At 38.7% G+C, this 7,067-nt stretch overlaps 1 protein-coding gene across 1 annotated transcript in view; it reads left to right on the forward strand.

The window, feature by feature from the left end:
- Positions 1-7,067, forward strand: part of PIBF1 (progesterone immunomodulatory binding factor 1) — a 20,124-nt gene that overhangs the window by 3,785 nt on the left and 9,272 nt on the right. The gene's annotated exons all lie outside the window — the stretch shown is intronic.

The raw sequence follows: 7,067 nt of genomic DNA on the forward strand, positions 1-7,067 counted from the left end.
TATTAATCCTTTGTCAGATGTATATTTTGCAAATATTTTCTCCCACTCTATTGGTTTTCTTCTAACTCTTTTGATTGTTTCTTTGGCTGTGCAGAATCTTTTTAGTTTGATATAATCAGATTTGTTTATTTTTTTCTTTAGCTGCCTGTGCTTTTGGAGTCATATTCATGAAGTCTGTACTCACTCCTACTTCCTAGAATATCTCCCCCATGTTTTCTTTAAGAAGTTTCAGGGTGTATATTTAATGTTTTAATCCATTTTGAGTTGATTTTGGTATATGGTGAGAGGTACAGGTCTAGTTTCATTCTCCAACATATGAATATCCAGTTTTCCCAGCACCATTTGTTGAAGAGGCAGTCTCTTCCCCAGTGTGTAGACTTGCTGCCTTTGTCAAAGACTAGATAGCTTTAGGTGTATGGATTGATTTCTGGGTTCTCTAATCTACTCTATTGATCCGTGTGTCTGTTTTGTTCTAAAAGCTTTTCATGTTTTGTCTCATTTAAGCTTCACAATAACCCTTTGAGGTACAGGTACTTTGGAGGGGGTGAGGATGCTTTCCTGAACAATCATATTAAATAAATCAGTAGTGTAAGTTAGACTAGTTCCTGTTAGTGTCTTAGTTTGTTCAGGTTGCTGTAACAAAATACCATAGACTCCGTAGCTTATAAACAACAAATTTATTTTTCACAGTTCTTGAGGTTAAGAAGTCCAAAATCAGGGTGCCAGTATGGTCAAGGTTCTGGTGAGGGCCCTCTCCCAGTTGCACACTTCTTGCTGTGTCCTCACATGGAAGAATGGCTGACACAGTTCTCAGGGGTCTCTTTTATAAGGGCACTAATCCCAATTCATGAGGGCTTCACCCTTATAATCTAATCGTCCTGCCCCCCCCCCCATTGCCCTGCCTCCTAATACTACCACATTGTTAATTAGGTTGTAATATATGAATTTGGGAGGGGACACAAACAGTAAGCACACAATAAGTATTAGCTTGTTCTTGTTGTTATCAAGTTAAATAGCATCTTCCTTTTTTTAACCCTCTTTTATTTTCTGTGCCTTGTGTATGTGTCCCTAGGACTACCTGACTTTGGTATTTGTCTCTCTGAATAGACAATGAGGTTCATGAGGACAGGGATGTCTTTGTATTCACTGTTGTACCTCAGGCACTTAGTGCCTGGCATATAGTATGTGCTCAACTATTTCTCAAGTGGATGATTGACCCCATTTTGCTTTTGATGAAAGAAAGCCACAGGGTGGGTAATAGCATACCTAAGGCCATTCAGATGAAAGTGATGACCTCTTTCATTATTTGTTTTCAACTTGCTTTGTGCTTGGTTGTGAATGGCCTCTCTCCTTTTTAAGTGTAAGCTTTACATTATAGAAATGGTGGCTGATGTATGAGAGGTTCTCTAGTGTAACAGATAGAGCTAAAGTTCTAAGCATATAAAGTTATGATTTGAATCCCAACCTTACCAGTTACCTTGGGCAAATTCCTTAACTTATTATTCCCTGATGTCCTGTAAAATAATAATAGTATTTACTTTGTGGAATTGTTGAGATAATTAAATTAGTCAGTGTATGTAAGCTCTTTGATGCCTGGTGAATAATAAGTAATATATAAAAAGTAATATACTTATTATTTACCATTTATTTATTATAATAAATAATACTCATATTATTTATTTGTAGCTACACTGATTCAGCACTATATAGTTATTTTTGTATTCCTCCATGGTGCTTACTATAGTTTGTTTTTGTTGTGGTTTTCTAGTTGGACTACAAATGTAGAAGATTGAATTAGTCATATTCCTGAGTTTATGATGCATAGTCATCATTCATCCTTGAAAGGCCACTATTTTTTTAATATAGTTATTCTTTTTATTCCCAAAGCTCATTTCCCTCCCTTCCCATGCAACCACTATAATGTTTATCCTTTTGTTTACATGTATTCTTGAGAATGGATATTTTTTATTTGTACTTCAGCTAAATGTAAATTATGTTTTATTTTATTAGATATCATCTTTTTTTGTACAGAGCACTATTTTTAAGATCAACCATGTTATTATGTGTACTTTTGGTCCTATACTTCCAACTCTTACATAATTCTTTATGTACATCTACCAATCTGTCTACTCCCACAGTGGTAGGCATCCAAATTGCTTGCAACTCCTTGCCACCATGTGTTGCACTGGCCTGTTGACATTTCTCTTCTGGGCCTCTGTCAACATTTCTTTGACATATCTGAGTATATGTATACTTGATTTAACCAAACGTAGTGCCAGAATAGCTGCTTTACTCTCTATTCCCAGGGATTTTTGTTTATTGTATGAGTACTAGGGTGGTTCTTCTTGAAGACCCCTTAAGAGTAAGATGTTTGCTGTCCAATATATGAAAAAATATCATATTGTAGAGGAATTAATCCTCCATAATTCATCAACTCTAGGGTGCCTCAATCGTAAGATAGACCATTACATGTATCTCTGTGGTTAAAAACTGCCAGTTGAACTGGTATGTGCTGTAAATTGTAAGGTACATTCCAATTTCAGAGATGTTAATGTGGGAAAATGTGAGACTGGAACTGATGAAAGAATGTTTTTAGGCAGTCATTCATTCTCCGGAGTTTACTGTTGCATTGAGCATCGGGGCTACAAAGATGAAAATATCATATTCTAACATTACAAAAAGCACATTTTCTCACTAAACTATAGCTCCATGATAATGATTGGAAGTCACAAGAAAGGTAGATTTCTGCTAAATATAAACCTGTTATTGCTAGTAACATTTAAATAGCCTGGTTTTAAGTTACTGAACTTCCTGTCATTGGAAGCATTTAAGTAATCTGAGTAGTCAGCTGTCGTGAATATTATAGGTATTTCTGCCGTGGAAAGAGATTGAACCAGCTGTGCAGAGTTTCAGGGATTAAATTCAGCAGTTAGTACTAAAGACCTAGAAAATGGCTGTTAGTAACAGACGTGGAAACTATGGCTTAAGCAAGGATTTTGTTTCTGTGATAAAACGAAAATCTGAAAATAGGTTATTTATACATGGTTTGCTTATTCCCTGATATCATTAAGAACTCAGGCTCCTATTAACCTTCTGTTTGGGTGTTTTTCCTTTTTGTCTTTTTTTTTTTTTTCGTGACCGGCAACGGATCGCAACCCTCAGTGTCGCGCCCGCACCGGACCGGGACCGGCCACAGGATCGCAACCCTCGGTGTTGCTCCCACCCCTCGCTCAGCCAGTGAGCGGCCCGGTCTGTATGTGGGATCCGAACCCTCGGGGGGGAGCGCCACCGCGCTTCCCAAGCGGCGCACTATAGCAGTGCGCCACCCGGCCAGCCCTGTTTGGGTGTTTTTAACAGGTTTTTTTCACCAAAAATCGTAAGATGGCTGATCTGCCTCTAGTATTAAGTGCATGTTACAGGAACAAACAGGTCCAAAAACATTTAAAAAGCATTGATACCCACTCCCCACTCAGCTGCCTGCTAACTGAGAGAACTTAGAAGGGTAGCTACACAGGACAAACTTCCTGATACTAGAGAATTGTTAGCTTTACACTTTGGTGGCACCTCGCTAGTACAGGGATCGAACCCTGGACCTTGGTGTTGTCAGCCTCACACCCTAACCAACTGAGCTAATAGGCCAGCCCTGTTAGCTTTACACTTTTATCCCTGTAGTGCTCAGGCTAATGTCAGAATCCTGCCAACTGGGCCAACTGTCGAGCTAGGGCTGGGTCTGGAGCTCACAGACCACTCAAGGCCATTCACAGACTAGGTCACAAACCCTTCACATGCGAGGGTGGGTCCCGAGACCCCTCACACGCCAGGCTGGGTCACCAGACCCCTCACACACAGGTCTATGAGCTAGGTAACTGGGAAGGTCCTTGGAGCTGTAGGCTTGCTCTTGGTGTGGTGGCTGCCCTAGGCAGTAAACCCCAGCCAAAGTGGTGGTGCCACCCATGCGCACTAACTCCACCCACACACAACCTATTCATAAAGAATGCACCACACCACCCCTAACCTGCCCTGAAGCGAGGGGAGCCTGATCAAATTTTTCTGTTTTCCCAACAATCCCCATTCATTGCTGCCTAAATCCCCTTCCTTACTCCACTTCTTTATTCCTTTCCTCTTCACTGTTCTTGCCTGTCAATTTTTAAATGCCCCAAACTCTTTTTATCTCTTGTTAGAGATCTGTGGGTTCCTCATTACCTGGGAAATGAAGAGTGCATGTACCCAGCTTGATTGTCACTGAGTCAAGGGACGTAATGTAGAAGTTAGTTGAAACTGTAATAGTTGAAACCCTGATAAAATGAGTTCTTTTCTGTGTGGTAACAGTATTCTTGATTTACAAAAAGTAATTATGAGGAATATGGTTATTTTATATTTTTTATTGATTTAAGACATTTATTGAGACATGTTGCTGGGGATGTACCAATGAATATGATCAAGTCCCTTTTTTATGGAGATCACATTTAAATGAGGTACTTAATCAAAAACAATTAGATAGCTTCAAGGTCATATGACAGAGTCAGTTAGCAATAGGAGTATTTTGTTTTTGTTGTTTGTTCGGTTTTTTTTTTTTTTTTTTTCGGTTTTTTTTTTTTTTTTTTTCGGTTTTTTTTTTTTTTTTTTTCGGTTTTTTTTTTTTTTTTTTTCGGTTTTTTTTTTTTTTTTTTTCGGTTTTTTTTTTTTTTTTTTTGTTTTTTTTTTTTGTTCGGTTTTTTTTTTTTTTTTTTTCCTTAACCTTTAAAAATGTAAAATCCATTCTTAGCTTATGGGCTGTACCAAAACAAGACATGGGCTGGATTTAGCCCATCACCATTGTTTATTAACCCTTGCTTTAGGCAGTCAGAAAAGTCAGATTTTAGGCAGTTGGAGTTATGTGCCCTCATTTTTGTATTCAAAATGGCACTGAAGTACTAGACTAAGGCCTAAGACAGAAACAGAAGACAGTTATTGGGCTATTGTCTAATGTAAGACTCCAAAGTTTTTGGCTTCATTAACTAGGGTCTTTTATTTATTTATTTATTTTGTGTGGTGGCTGGGCAGTACAGGTATCCAAACCCTTGACCTTGGTGTGTAAACAGTGCGCTCTAACCAATGAGCTAACCGGCCAGCCCTGTTAAGAAGTGGAAGGCTAAGAGAAAACTGATCTGGTAGGTAAAAGATAAGTTCTGTTTTGAACATGTTAAATTTTACGTTCCTATTAGACTCCTAAATGGAATTGGCCAGTAGAGTTTAAGGGAGGTACATGACACACACACTTTCTCTTTTGCTCTCTTTCTCTCTTCCTCCAGATAGAGAGATAGATAAATAAAATCTATCTATCTAGAATATAGATGGCACCTAAAGCCATGGGATTGGATTATGTTCCCTAGGGACAGCAGAGGGCTATAAACCAAGCCAAGGGACAGCCCAACATTTAGAAATGAAGTAAAGGAAGAGAATCTAGCAAAGGAGCCTGAGGAGCTTAAGAGTATCCTGTGACTTACTAGGACAACCAGAGAGGAGTATTATTGAAGCCAAAAGAGAATGAAGTGGTCAGCACTATCAAATCATGCTGTCAAATAAGATAAATATGCAAAAATGACCATTGGGGTAGGGCATTATGGACTTTGATAAGAATGGTTCACTGCAATAGTATAGGACAAAAACTATATTGAAGTTTTGCTCCAAAGGTGAACAGTGACATGGTACTGTAGCAAAAGAAATGTAATCAAGGGAGTGTTGTTCGTTGTTTTGTTAATGGGAGATAGAACATGTTTGCTTAATGATAGAAAATGATCCAGTAGAGGGGGAATTTGATGATGCGAGAGGGATTCACTTGAACATATTAAGGATTGGCAGTGAAATTATTTTCTCTTTTAAAGGGCAAACAGGAATAGCCTGGGTTCAAAAAGAGGGACTAATGAGTTTTCTAAATAGACTAGGAGCAAAATCCAAATGTATGGAAGTTTAAGAAAAAGCACATCATATTTGGGGAATGGCAAGTACTTATTTTGGCTGAAACAGTGCCTTTTAAGCTAGTGACAAAATCAGAGGTTGGCAAGGGCCAGATCAAGAAGGAGTATGCCACAACATATTATACCACGGAGTTTAGAATTTATTCTGAAGACAGTGAGGATCCTCTGAAGAATTTAAAATAAAATTTTTATAGCATTTTTTAAAGATAAGATAAAAGAAGATTGATATGGAGGTTGGCAAAACTGGTGACAAGGACACCAGAGAGGAAACTATTATAGTAGTCCAGATGAGAGATGATGGGGTCTAACTGAAGATTTGTCAGTGGGTATTAAAAAGGATAGTACTGTTTTGACAGCTATTTATAAAGTAAACTCAACAAAAACATTGGTGTCCAATTGGAATAAGCAGTGAGGGGGAACTAAGCATATCAGACATAACTCAGAATTGTTTTTTGCTTTGGAGGCTAGGGAGATGTGGGGAATACAAGATTAGGTGAGGCTGCCTATTCATCGTGATTTGGGTGTTTATAGCAACACCAATGTGGTAGTCAGTTGAAGATGTGTAGTAGTCAGAGTATAAATGCACAGTCTGGCCTGGAAATAATTACCTGGGTATGGCCCAACTTGAAATCCCAGTTATCAATGAGCTTCTCAGTCAGGGTGGGTTAAGGGGAAAAAATAGTCTTAATGACAGCCTGGCAAAAAACCACTTATGAGGCAGCCATTTCAAGCCATAGTATGAGCAGTCTTTGCAGTTTATAGACACAACCGTTGCACAAAAACCATTTTTATTTTTAGCCTGTTTCTTTTTTCTTTTTTTTTCCTTTTTTTTTGTCTTTTTTCGTGACTGGCAACGGGATCGCAACCCTCGGTGTCGCGCCCACACCGCGCTCAACCCGTGAGCGGACCGGTCTCTATATGGGATCCGAACCCTTGGCGGGAGCGCTGCCGCACTCCCAAGCGCCGCACTCTACCAAGTGCGCCACCAGGCCAGCCCCAAGCCTGTTTCTTTTAAGTGTTTTTTTTTTTAAATATTTTTTTGAAACCAAAGTTTTTTTTTTACGGATAAGTTTGAAAATTTAACATATAATTTACCTTTTTCTCTTTATT

This window comes from Galeopterus variegatus, unplaced genomic scaffold (genome assembly GCF_000696425.1).
Source record: "Galeopterus variegatus unplaced genomic scaffold, G_variegatus-3.0.2 Scaffold5143, whole genome shotgun sequence".
NCBI classification, from domain to species: domain Eukaryota; kingdom Metazoa; phylum Chordata; class Mammalia; order Dermoptera; family Cynocephalidae; genus Galeopterus; species Galeopterus variegatus.